Source organism: Octopus bimaculoides, chromosome 8 (assembly GCF_046866305.1).
Source record: "Octopus bimaculoides isolate indiv1 chromosome 8, ASM4686630v1, whole genome shotgun sequence".
NCBI lineage: Eukaryota > Metazoa > Mollusca > Cephalopoda > Octopoda > Octopodidae > Octopus > Octopus bimaculoides.
Genome location: NC_142935.1, coordinates 59394451 through 59409865, shown reverse-complemented (window position 1 = coordinate 59409865; position 15415 = coordinate 59394451).

Here is a 15415-nt window from a genome sequence, read left to right as displayed (position 1 = left end):
AACGACCTTAGGTCACTAGATATTGAGGTTTGTGTTGTGACTGAGTCCAAACTGAACAGGCCACAAGCGGTCTCGCCTCTTCTAAATGGCTACAAGAAATTTATTTCTCCTAGTCGGCGGGGAGGCGAGGTGTAGTGGTCTTGTTCAGGAAAAACCTGTATATACAGGTAAGTACAGACTTTCTGCACCCAGAAGGTAGGCTGGTCGTTTTGGATGTGACACACGTAAGTAAACAGTCCTTCAGGTTGGTAGCTGTCTACGCTTCTAGTGAGTGTAGACAAGCTGGGGTTTTTTTCCGGACCTGGAGAACTTCTTAGTGATGTCAAAAACTCTAGTTTTACTAGGAGAATTTAGCACTACTCTTGACGCACAGGCGGATAGTGTTGGCTCGACTGATAGAAGGGAAAACTCTGGCCTCAAAAGGCTACTAGGAAGCTATAACATAGTAAACTGATATAGACTGGATGAACCACTCGTTCCACAGTGGACGTGGACTAATAACGACGGTTCACACAGATTTTATTTAGATAGGATATTCGTTAGGAATACGTTCAGTTGACCACTTTTTTGTTGAGTCCCTGACACGCATCACAAGTTTGTGACGTGTGAGGTGTACTTGGATAAGTGTCATAGGCAGGGACCTGTTTTATGGAAGATGAACAAGTCAATTTTGACTTGTAAAGCATTCTGTGCCCGGGTTGAGGAGTTAGTGCAGAGGGTATTATGCGGCGTCGTCATTAATAATAAGTGGTGGTGCGCCCTCAAAAGAGCCATTCATTCTGAGTCTATTAGATTTAATAATCAACTAAGTTGAACCTAATTAAGGAATCAGATGAGGCCATAGAATCTGGCTCTGCATCCAGAGTGAGGGCGGCGAAGGCGGTTTCGTCCCATCATCTCAAAACCAAACACGAAGGGTGTAGAGTCAGAGCTAAGTTACGTGCGGTGGGGAGAGAGGGTATTAAGGTTGCCCGATGGGCACGTCGTGTGGAGAGTCGGAGAGACAGAGAAGCGTCCATAAAGTCTTTAACAAACGAACATGGGCGTACGATTGAAGGACAGTAGGAGATGCATAAGGCTTTTCACCAGCATTTTGCCCGGTTGTTCTGGGAGAACGACGCGCTGGACAGTGGGGAGTCCTTACCGGTGGGCAACTACTCTCGGCACGGGAAGCGGAATGCTGTTAACGGCCGATTACAGCTGCAGAGATTGAAGATGTCCTGGATGAGTGCGCCGGATACAAGTCGCCGGCGTTGGATAGTCTGCCCTATGAATGTTATCGTTGTATACCAGATTTGCTCGAACACTTGCTGGCCTGCGTCTGCACAAGGTGGCAGCAGAATGGGAGGATTCCCAGCTCTGTGAGGCAGAGAATGGTGACGTTGATCAGAAAAGACCCGAACAAAGGGGATCTTATTAGTAATTGTACGCCTATAACCCCAATTACTGTATAATTAAAGATTTTGGCCAAGGTGCTAGCAAAGTGGTTGGCGTGTGTCGCAGAGAAACTTAGAGGTAGGGCACAGACATGCGCCATCCCTGGCAGGTCAATCGAGGACAATCTTCATCTCTTATGCTACATCTTAGACACGGTAGCTAAATTATCCGGTAAAGGTTGGGCACTGGTCCATTTAGACCAAAGTAACGCTTTTGATAGGGTAGACCACCAGTATCTGGCGGCGGTTCTCGAGGCGGCTGGGCTCGGCAGTTGGATCACTGCTATTTATGGCGGCGTCAATTCCACATTCCAGATAAGCGGTTACCTGTCGGTGCGGTTTGAGATCAAGCGCTCTGTTCGACAAGAGTGTTCCCTGTCTCTGCTTCTGTATGAACTGTCTCTTGAGCCATTGGTGCGGAAGTTGGAGAGTTGTGAGGTGGGGATGGGGGACATCCCCAATAAAACCTGATGAGGCCAACATCACCGTGTCCAATGAATCTCAGCTATCTTGTGTATCAAAAGATACGAGGCGGTGACAGGTACAAAAGTTAACAAAGACAAGTCCATCGGCTTGCGGTTCTGCACCTGGTGCAGCAACACGATAACGTCCAGTATCGTGGGGCACTGGACAGATGTTAAGGTGCTTGGAGTCTGGTTCGGAACAGATTCCCAGACGGAGAAGAATTGGAGTGAGGTGGCAGGCAGAGTGGAGGCCCTAATTTGGAACTAGACAGGAAGGGCGCTATCACCGAAAGAGAATGCAGAGGTGGTGCAGGTGTTTATTGCATCTGTTATCACCTACCCTCAGACCATTGTCCCTAGCCCTGATTCGTGTGTAAGCAATTTGGCACGCCTTCTCTTCCGCTCCTTGCGGAAGGGAGGAAAGTCGGTTATGAGGCGCTCTGAATGCTGCCAAGAACCGCTCAAGGGTGGGTTAGGGATGACGGGGCTAATGATGTGCAGGCTTGCATTGAGACTGAGGCATCTCTCCCTCTACCTGGATGGTAGCCAGGTGTGGAATTCGCTAGCAGAAGAATTCGCTAGCAGAGGAATTCGCTAGCAGAGGAATTCTTTCCACGACCGACCTCCTTCGAGGAATTTAAACCCGATTTTATTTAAAGGCGTTATACGACTGAATGGCAAAACGATTGCCGACAGGCACTCGCGCTAATCCATAAGGCGGGCAAAGCCAGCAGCGGGAATACCACCCCGGTATTTTATAAAGGGCTGGTAGAGCTTAAGAGTGGTGATGTCCTAGGAGGAGCGTTGGGGCTCGTTGAAAACCAGCTAGCCAACCTGTTCCAGAGAACTCTCAGGCCGGGGTACTTGAATAACTACCAAAAATCCCTGTTCTGACAGTGCTAAAGGAACGCGTTACCTGTTCACGAAAGAATATCCAGGCATGGAATATCAGTGCTACCGGCAGGCCCAAGTTGTGGGCAGGACGATGAAACCGCCATACACGCTCTTGTACAGTGGCCGGAGGCTTCGGTTTGCCAATTTACGTAGAACATGTGTTGTAGCATCTAGGAAGAGTACAGCTATCAGCTAAATCTATGATAAAGATTGTACCACCAATCGGACCATCAAAGGAAGGTGATGCATGCTCTTCGTGTACAGACGCATCGTTGAAAGAATGTGTAGGGAGAACTAGAATGAAAGAAGTCACGACGGGAAATTTTATCTCCGGCCTTGGGTTTCTGTATTCAGATACCATCTGAAGACATCTGTCGCGAAGTATATTCGAGAAAAGATGGAAGGATAATGCAAGGAAACTGGGCATGATTGACCTTACTTAATCTCATTCATGGTAAAAGCAAGGTGTAGCCACTGGACTTCACGGTTATGATTTATTTGAAAAAGGTAATTTTTTTTCTAAATATTATATGCATTATCCGACTTGTAAGAAACATTATAATATGAACTCAAAATCACACGATTGTTTGTAATGTCCTGTATTGTCCTTTTCTATGTAAGATATCAATTATCATAATAAGGAATCACCTCTCAGGTACATCTGATCGAGAAGAGTCAACAAACTCGAAAATATCGATGCCTCAGATTTCCGAGTGAGGGCAACACTGAACGAATGGAGTGTTTTCACATCTTTTTACCATACGTGAGAATTATTTCTCCACGGTAACTGCAGTGTATTTGCCTTTAGCAGTTGAAATATGTGACAAACATATTTCAACTAACCTAAATTGTGATTATACTTCAACACTGCTTAGCGCATTTATTCCGATATATATATATATATATATATATATATATATATATATATATATATATATATATATATATCTTCGTATGTACTTATAAATCTCTGTATGTTCTTCTTAATAAGAATCTACTAAAAAGATTACTTAATACATCGAGTTAGTTATCATTATGAGAAGACTGGAAGAATTAACGTTTTCATCATAATTAGTGAGATTTGAAGGCTTCACATCAAACCAATATATGAATATCGAAAGCTTATCAAATATTAGAATAAATTAAATGTTATGAACACTATTCTAACTCGTGCATATAAAATTTAAATAAATGTGATACATGTAAGTAATTAGTTATTAGGTGTATTGAAAAGAGACAGAAAGATCAGTGATGGAAAAGAGTGACGTTGCAAACCAAATAAGAGATATAATGGGGTAACTTAAATTTTACAAATTTAACGAGTAGGTGCATTCGTGTGCTTGTGTGTGTGTGTATATATATATATATATATATATATATAAATAAATACTTTATAAGAATTTATCAAGTTGGTAGCGTGAGAAAACCTCATAAGGAAAAATAACCATCATTTTTTCCCATAAATATAATTTAATTTATATAAAGGCATTACTATACAATAATGCCTCACGCTTAGAGGGACTCCATAAGACAAAAGTACCATATTAAGCACATTTTACCTATCGCGAGGGAATGCAACTTTCAAAGCTAACCTCCTAAAAACTTTTAACTTAACGGTAAACCAATGGTTTCATAATTAATGCAGCAAACTATGCAGTAAACTGCATCTTTTATTCATCAGTACACGTATAGTCAAGACACATAAAAATAAACAAAAATCAACATACCCTGACGAGCACTCCATGTGTTCAGCAACAGTACATAGACGTTTGTTCATCCCTATATATCCATGAAAGAGCCGGGCTTTTTATGTTACACTTCGGTACATTTGCTTTTACGGAATAATATTCAGCACTGAATACATTCTAATTATTCATAATATAATATTAGGATAAAAAAATTTATAAGAATTTATCAAGTAGTTAGCGTGAAAAAACCTCATAAGGAAAAAAAACCGTCATTTTTTTCCATAAATATATATAATTTAATTTTTATAAAGGCATTACTATACAATAATGCCTCACGCTTAGAGGGACTCCATAAGTCAAAACTACCATAATAAGCACATTTTACCTATCGCGAGGGAATGCAACTTTCAAAGCTAACCTCCTAAACACTTTTAAGTTAACGGTAAACCAATGGTTTCATAATTAATGCAACAAACTATGCAGTAAACTGCATCTTTTATTCATCAGTTCACGTATGGTCAAAACACATAAAAATAAACAAAAATCAACATACCCTGACGAACACTCCATGTATTCAGCAACAGTACATAGACTTTTGTTCATCCCTATATATCCATGAAAGAGCCGGGCTTTTTGTGTTACACTTCGGTACATGTGCTTTTACGGAATAATATTCAGCACTACAGTTCTATATTTAAGAGATGAGGAATTAATTACATTATTTACATTATTTACATTTGACGGATATTTGTCCTCATCCTGTTTGTTGTTAACACAACGTTTCGGCTGATATACCATCCAACCTTCGTCAGGTGTCTTGGGGAAATTTTGAACCTGGGTTCTCATTCCTAACGATGTTACTATTATTATATTATCATTATTATTACTATTATTAATCAGGTCGCTGAATCGGAATCTTGGTGTTAGTAGCCCGCGCTCTTAACCACTACGCCATATGCCCGTGGGCAATTATGGAGTGAATTTTAGGGCTTATAAATCTATTATTTTTTTATCCTTCCGCAATACCGGTTCCCATATGCTATCCATATCTGCAATCGGTCTGCTTAGGAGGTTGTTGTGTCCTAGCATATGTGCTCCTTCTTTTAGTTTTCGTATTTCCCAGTGTTGTTCTCTGTCTATTATTTTAACTTCATCCCACAGGGGGAGGTGGTCTCCATTTTGCCATACACGATCAGCTATCAATATCTCTTCGTGTCACAGGTTTGCGATGTTCTTCTACCCTTATTTTGAGGGGGCAACATGTTTCGCCCTTGTATAACCTACCACAGCTGCATGGGATGGAGTACACGCAGTTTTTGGTCATATTCTCTTCTGTTGGTGGTTTTACCCGAAGGAGATATTTGCGAAGTGTTGTATTGCTCTTGAATACTGCCCTGATGTCATATAGGCCACATATCTTTTGTATCTTTTCGGAGAGGCCTTTCACATAGGGTAGATAGACTGTAGACAGTTTATTTGTTTCATCCTCTCTTTTCTTCATAATTGGAGTAGATAGTATGTTCTTGGGACAGTTGTTTCTTAATAGATTGTTTCTGAGCTTGATCATTTCTTCGTGGTGGGTATCACGATCGCTACTTATATTCTTTGCTCGATGTTTTAAGCACTGAGCAATTCCTCTCTTTACATTGTTTAGATGGTGGGAATTGAAGTTAAGGTATCGTCCAGTGAAGGTTGGCTTGCGATATACGGAATATCCTGAATCCATACTCGGTGCGTGTTATTAATACGTCCAGGAATGCCAGCTGATTGTTCTGTTCCTTTTCCATGGATTTATTGAGTTCACATGATCTAACAGCATTTGGACATGTTGCTGGTGGGGCCAGAGAATAAAGGTGTCATCAACGTATCGCAGCCATAGGGTTGGTTTTAGTGGTGTTGATCCTAAAGCCAAATTCTCGAAGTATTCCATGTATATATTGGCTATTATCGGTGATAATGGCGAACCCATAGCTAAACCATCTTAATGTCGATATATATCACTGTCCATACTGAAGTAGGTAGTTTCTACACAGAAAGAAATTTAAAAAGAGCGTGGAAATGTTTAAAAGAAAATAGAGTTGAAATTGCACGATTATGCAGTAAACAAGTTTAAGGAAAATATAAAAAATATTGATAAAAAAATATAATCCAGGTAAATGATATGGAAAGGATTTAAATCTAAATCTGAATGGATTAAGTAATTTTCCGATACTGGAATCAAAACAGTATAATGGATACATTTCAGATGAAATATCGAAGACTTGAAACAACTTTTTGGCAACATATTTTGCACTAAGTGAGATGCAGCAAAAATTGAGGGTCTCCAAAGGGATTCAAGTATTTAGAGAATACATGTATGTGCGTGTGTGTTTGCTTGTGTGTGAGTGTGTGTGTGTGTGTGTGTGTGTGTGTGTGTGTGTGTGTGTATGTGAGTATGTATGAGTGTGTATATGTGTGTGATTGTGTGCGTGTGCGTATGTACTTGAGAATTGCAATGAAAACCATTGTGTGTGTTTTCATTATATTTAGCCATATGATGTCAGTTGGCATTGGTACATAGTTCTACGAACCTAATTCTACGAAATATAGATCAGAAAATTCTGCTATTGAGTATATTGTCTTTTATTATTATTATTTTTGTTAGTCATTTTGTCGAAAATTAGTTAGTAGTGTTCGATAGTATTGCATCAATTTGGATTTCTAAATGTATATAGGGTTTTGTGAATATCTTTTATAACTATGTATAAGTAGCTTCCTTCAATTTAGCAAGTCAAATTAATTTGTGAACAATACAACACGTGTTTACTCTTATATTATGCATTGAAACGACATAAGGTAACGTTCCTTGATTATTATCTGAACTGCTAATATTCCAGATTGTTATAGTTCTTTTATAATTCTTCAGTTTATAGCAGAATCTAATTCATTTTCAGAGAGATTGCGTCACCATTTTGCAGTACCTGCTAAAAGCTGATAAGTTTCTCTGAACCAGATATAATTACTTATTGCTAAGGTAATGCAGGCTGAAAGCAGGTGATGGAAGAATCCGAAATTATAGCGCGTCCATTATTTTCTGTAGCAAGTTGACAGTAGGTAGTATAGATATTTTGTTGAGGAAAAATTCATATAAAATGTCGATTAACTTATATATTTAATATGAGAATATTTATATTCCATATATCTTATATTAATAAAAAATTTGTAATACTAGATATTGTGTCATGGAAAGGTATTGTTGTTGGCACTCCGTCGCTTACGACGAAGAGGGTTCCAGTTGATCCGATCAACGGAACAGCTTCCTCGTGAAATTAACATGCAAGTGGTTCAGCACTCCAGAGACACGTGTACCCTTAACGTAGTTCTCCGGATATTCAGCGTGACATAGTGGGACAAGGCTGGCCCTTTGAATTACAGGCACAACAGAAACAGGAAGTAAGAGTGAGAGAAAGTTGTGGAGAAAGAGTACAGCAGGGTTCACCACCATCCCCTGTCGGATCCTCGTGGAGCTTTAGGTGTTTTCGCTCAATAAACACTCAAAACGCCCGGTCTAGGAATCGAAACCGCGATCCTGTCCGCTGCCCTAACCACTGGGCCATTGCGCCTCCACTATGGAAGGGTATTACGCCAATAATAACACACGCACTCTTTCAATGTCACTTCATTTTTGTTAGTCATTTGGTTCAATATCTAACCAACTAACTAATCGATCAGTTGTATAATGTAGTGATTACACATTAGCTTATTTGCTTGTGAGTCAAATTTATTTCATCGTTGTTCGCAACTCCATTGTTCGCGACTTCATTACTGTTCTCGTCATTCTCATAGACTACTCTCTCTTCCCAATGTGTGCAATGAATCTGTTCGAAAATTTCTCTTATGCTTTTGTTTATACATTCTTGTGTGTTTGTATATAGATGTGTGTTTACTTAGAAGAAATAAGGGTGAGAGTAAATGAAGTGCGTGTGTGAGTCTGTGCGTGTGCATGAGTTTGTATCTGAGCACGCTTGATTACGTGAATGATTGTGTATGTTCACCCACGTTACTACTTGTAACTGTGTGTGTGTGTGTGTGTGTGTGTGTGTGTGTGTGTATGTGCGTGTGTGCGTGTGTGCGTGTGTGCGCGCATGGGCCATTCATGTCCAGTTTAAGGCTAGGGCTTTTTTGAAAGACAGCTCATGTTCAGATCTACTGGGTTTTTCATGTCATCTGGTAAAAATTTATGGATGTATGGTGCATGTTCGTATGTGCGTATGTGTGAATGAGTGTTTACTTACGTGCGCATGCATGCGTATCTTCGTGAGTGTGGGTGTGAACTTTTTAATAGGTAGACATCTGTGTGTACGCTTACATGTGTGCATTCTTGTGCTTGTGTATGTGTTCTTCCGTATCTATGTATTCCCGCTTGTGTGCGTAGATGTGTGCATGCACGTATACGTGTATATGTGTGTGGACATGTATTTACGAGTGTGTGTGTGTGTGTGCAATCCCCAAATGAACACTCTATATCTTTAATACTATAGCGCAGGTAGGTACCTGATATGGTTATTCTAGGTAGCACAACCCCATAATGTCTTACCCAGGACGCCGAGAGGGACGATGGAGAGCATGCAACACATAGCTAACTTCACTCACCAGAGTATTAAGGTTACAATAGACTGTATAATATAGTGATAACGGAAAAAGATTTTGGTCTTTTCTTCTTTGAGGATATGGCAGAAAACGTAATAATCCTCAAAGCAGATGGAGTTGGAACATGCTTGTGTATTTAAAAAGGAAAAAAAAAAAGTTGTGCCTTCTGCATTTGAGAACTCCCCAAACTTATGGTGGCTGAAAGATTGGTATATTCCCCGCTAAAGTTCGCTGGAAAATGGGACTCTTAAGGAAAAATTTTGGGAGGACAATTTCCAGTAACTCTAAATGCAGTTGGCTTTCACCATCAAGTGACATATCGTTCCGGACGTTTCTTGTAGATATATCTGAAAGACAGAGTAAACCGTAAAAACTTCGGACCATCCATCTAAGGTCAATACCCATGATGACCTTAAAGGACTAAGCCAAGAAACATTACGAATTGTGACTGAAATCGCTTTGGAATGATCCCGCCATTGTCAACAGCAAAATGATTGTCATTTGTGCGACGTAATTTTCGTCTTTATAATTTATAACAGAAAATGTGAATTTTTAATAATTAAAAATGCTATTACATGTTTAAATGGCCTAGAGCCACACTGTATAAATCACAACATATGGACATCGTCTTCAGAGCGCATCTGCTATAGACGTATAAAGGAATTAATCTCGAAAATGTGCGAATAGTTGAAAATGTTCCGGTAGCGGCGGTGGAATTTCTAAATGTAGATTTTCGTGTCTTTGGACGTAAGCCGTATTAAAAATTCTTGAGCACTGCTAGGCTTACATAAATTCAGTTCTACTATTATACCAAAACAAATAATGAATTATTGGTGTTGCTGTACGCCTTTCCTCAGATACGGAAACAATTCTGTAGCTTTTATTACTTTACATCGTACATCTATAAGAGATGGTTTGTTAAAATAGATACCATAGTTTTGTTGCTTTCTTTAGTGTATCAACGTTAAGCACCATATACCGAACATTATTCTAAAATTTCTGTTTCTCTCACTTCAAGAAGAATTACATAGTATATGCAGGTACGCAACCCACACTTGTCAACTCGCAAGCGTGTACGTGACAAAAACAAAATGGCTGGTTTTATACAGTTGGCATGCAAAGAAAATGCCTATATATATATATATATATATATATATATATATATATATATATATATATATATGTATATATATATATATATATATATATATATATATATATATATATATATATATATATATATATATATATATATATATATATAGGCAACATAATAATAATTATAACCAGTAAAACATCAAGATAAAATATGTGGAAAACAACGAGAATGATATGTGTATGTATTCGTCTCTTTATGTGTGTAAAGACAGGAAAAATTTATATGCGTCTATATGCGTATAAAAGTAAAAGAGGACATGTAAAGAAACAATATTTGCGAGTCATATTTATACATATTTATTTGCCAAGAAATCTAATTAGAATAAAATGAAATAATATTTGATATTCAGATTAGATGATAGAAGTTCAATTCTAAGTAAGAAAGAAAATTATAATTAATGTCAATTAAGAATACAGAGTTCTATTAAATCAATAAATTGTTAAGAAATCAAATAAAAGCTAAAATAAAGAATAAAATGAATAAATAAACATAAATAAGGAAAGACACGGTGTGTAATTTTTGCTCCCGAGAATTTTAATATTCATCATTCCAACTGTTTTCTGGTACTGTTACTGTCATACTATTATATTCAACTTGAAATTTATTCATATATATGTTTTCCATTGAAGACTTTTGAAACATTCATTGAATTCATGTCTAAAGTGAATAAGAATATGGTTGTATTAATAAAATGTGTATATTTCTACTATTTAACATTTATTAATGTACCAAGTATTCAATTAACCTTCATATTGGTAAAACCTTCTCGAATATAGCACGCGTAGGACACATTAAAGTGTCACTTCTAACACCTAGATATCTGACAGAGGAACGAGGTTCATTTCATTTGTTTTGCCCTCTCCCACTGCATAGCACATTGGGCAAGTGCCTTCTACTATGGCTAGCTGGAAACGATGTTTCATGGGACGAAATAACAGTAACATTCGTCCCACCTGGGAATGCCATATTATGTTGGCAAAAAGTCATTGCTTCATGGTGCTGTTACTGTATATCTCTCTTTGGGAGATTTAGAAATAATAATATTTCTAATATATATATATAATCTTGGTGACCTGGTAATTCGTTACATATCATCGGGTTGGATGTTATCAATGAACACAGAGTAGAAACGAAATAGGTGAATCAACTGTATAAAACTTTGTAGTATGAGAGGTAGTCAGACATATGCGAGTTGGAATAGATCGATAGATACTTCAATTAACGTATATGGATAAGAATACAAATTTTAATACATGTATCCATATACATTATACAGAATATTCACACATAAAGAAATGAAATACACAAATACACATATATACATAAACTCTAAACCCTACAAACGTGATAAACGTTACAGACAATAACATTATAACTATTGCCCTTCAAGGATGGTTTTGTTCGTAATATTACGGGAAAGGAATTTTTATTTATAATACAAAAGTATTACTTCTAAAATCTGTTTTGATAAAATCAATATTTATAATTTAAGGTTGTGTAATATCTAATGTTTTAAGTGTGGTATCATTACGATCTGTTTTGTGTGCGTCGTCATTTATAAAACCTAAATGTTACATATCTAACAAAATTTTAAAAACATTTCAAAACATTGTGTCGATTCTGACGTCAGATTATAATTATAATAAAAATGTAAAGCTCTCTATATATAATTAAATCATTGTATTGAGCAAAACCTCATTAGAGGATTAGCACAAGACATGCCACTAGGTTATTAGATGGTATGTTTCCAAATTCTTTGAACAGACCAACTGCAAAAACTGGGATAAGCCAGCGACAGTCGGTAATACGTTATATTAGTTGGTAATGGATAATGTTGATAAACCAGTACTTTATTGGATATTTTTATCCCTTAATGAGGCCATTTTAACCTGTCTGTCTGTCTCTCTGTCTCTCTCTGTCTCTCTCTGTCTCTCTCTGTCTCTCTGTCTCTGTCTCTCTCTTTCTCTCTCTCTGTCTCTCTCTGTCTCTCTCTCTCTCTCTCGATATATATATATATGTATATATATATATATATATATATATATATATATATATATATATATATATATATATATATATATATATATATATATACATATATATTATACAGAATTGTATGTATATATGTGCATGCTAATACAAGACCCACATTAGACTCGTCACTCGTATCATTATAGAACCAAGATTTTAACTACGGTCTGTCCCTAGCAATTACTTAGCGTTACCTGACACATTTTGGGTCTTCTAGATTGCAATACTTCTTTTGAAGTTCACGGCTAGCTCACGCTGCGGAAGCAACCATAAGCTGCCATGTGTTGGTGCAGTACAGAACTAGTTCCGGAACTCTTTTTGCCAACCGGTATATGCAGATTATTTAGCAAATATGCATGCGTATTTAAATGCACGTGCATATTTCTTTGATAGTAATTCTCTCTACTATTGCCACATGGCCAGGTATTTTAAAGGATGGGTTGGGTCGATTACATTAGCCCCAGTATTTATTTCCTTGACTCAGAAAGGAAGAATTGCGCAGTCCAGCTCGGCCAAATTTGAGAATAAAGATCGACGAGAAGCTCGTAAGTATTTTACCCAGTGTGCTAACGGTTCTGACAACTCCACGCTTTATAGCAAAAAGGAATATTGGTTTCAAACTTTAACCCAAGGACAACTCTTTTTAGGATGGGTTATGTTAATTACATCGAATTCAATGCTCAACTAGTTCTTATTTTATCGACTTCGAAATAATGAAGACCAAAGTCGACCTCGCCAGAATTTGAACTCAGAACGTAAAGTCAAACCTAATACCGCTAAGCCTTTTACCCAGCATACTAAAGTTTCTGCCAATTCCCTGTCTTATGCAGTGATCTGGCAGAGTCGTAACTACATTAAGCAACATGCTTACCAGCATTTCACTTGCCTTTACATTCTCAGGTCAAATTCCGTCGAGGCTGACATTGCCATTCATTCTTTGGGGGTCGATAAAATATTATTAGCCGTTGTAATCGACTTGACTTCTCACTCAAAATCATTGGTTCTGTGTCACTATTTGAAATCAATATTTCTTTATGGAAATTCATATATAGAAAAAGTGTTTCGCATATTGTTCATATAAGGGGTAATGTTCCTTTCATTATGATTATATTTACTTTTATCTCTCTATATGTGTACATGTGTGAGTGTTTGTGCATGTGCGTGCACTCAGAGAGGCATTCTGTCTCATGCATAACAGTATTTACACGCCCGTTTATGTAGTAATCTAGTCGTCTACATATGATAGACCAGTATTTAAATAAAAATACATTACATACATGCATCTATATGCAGAAGAATTCGGCAGTTAATACGCATATTTGCTGAGTGCACATGCATGTAGAATCATGGTTATATGTGTATTTTCTTTGTTAGTTATATGTGTGTGTGTGAGTGTCCGTGTTTGTGTGTATGTATAAATCTATCCATCCATCCATCCATCCATCCATCCATCTATTTATCTCTCTCTCTCTCTTTCTCTCTCTCTCTCTCTCTATATATATATATATATATATATATATATATATATATATATATATATCAAACAATCAAAAATCCTTTTGGGATGTGATATTCGGGTGCCTTCGCATAAGTACCATATTCAAACCTTGAATCTATATATATATATATATATATATATATATATATATATATATATATATATATAGATAGATATATCCCCAACCCCTAACTCTCTCACGTTATATATATATATATATACATATATATATGCTTAGATGCATCTATAAAATGCATGTGTCTATATGCATTGTGTGATTTAAGCGAGTATCCATGTATCATTTTTCTTAATTTCAATAACCAAAGAATATTTATATACATTCCACCTTAGAATAAAAAAGACATTTTAAAATTAATGTGTTGGGATATGAATACATGCTTGAGAGCGATATGCGAACGCTCACCACGAATTTGACCAGCACAATTCTCATACAAGAATAAAAATGTAAACCCTTACACCTTCTTTCAAAGATTTGTTGTAAAAAAGTACGTAGCAAAGAATATAAACCTAGTCTAAATATATCTCACGGACGCAACTGAAAGCCACATAGCTTGAAAAATAGTGACGCATATACACAGGCATAGCAATGATTTCTTTCCCTTACTTTTATAAGCTCTCCCATCAGTACCTCAACATATCATCTACTTCGTTTTCCTCGTCTTCTTCATCTACTTTTCACTATTTTGTTATTCTTTTCTCTCTCTGACTTACTTTTATGCTACAATCTATTGTTTTATTCAAACTCTGTTATATTTGTTATACCTGATCAAATTATCCCTTCATATACGACTGAATAAGCTGCAACAATGCATTATGGAACAATACCAATAATATGCTTACTGGATCATCTGATCCAGAATTGTATATAACCAACTTAGATAAGAAAGAACTCTTTTGGTGTGCCCATGGATCTGACTCAGTATCTAGAAGTAAATATCAACCTCACACAATACGTAGATATTACTTTGTGTTTGTGTTTGTTAGTGTGTGTGTTTTTGTGTGTGTGTGTTTGTTTGTGTGTGTGTTTGTTTGTGTGTGTGTGTGTGTGCGTGCGTGCGTGCGTGTGTACTTGTACTAAATGATATTTTTATAGCTATAAGGGATTTATAAATTATGTGAAGCTAAAGTTTACTACTTTGATAATTAACTAGATCACATTACGCTTGCAACATACGTTTTGATCAGAAATTAACGAAATAATTTATGATGACTTTTAACAATTTTATATCGGATATAGGAAAATAGTCGATAAATCAAAGAATTAATTTGACGGTTCTACATTTATTAATCAGCTATTATAGTCACAATAACCAATCACATATTATACATTGAAATTATGGTATGGTGGTTATATATACTGGGTTTTAAAGCCGTACGATATTATTTGGATATTCCATGATTTCTTTAGTCCTTTTTTATGAAACTAATATCGAACAAGGCATTTTGTGTGTGCAGAGATGATTCTATTCAATATATGTAGCGACGGAAAGTCAGCGTAATACAATATGAACGACTGATAGTTATTTCGATTGCAATATTTATGGAAGTAGTGCGACTATACAGACATATTTTCTTATTTATTCCTCACCTGCCAT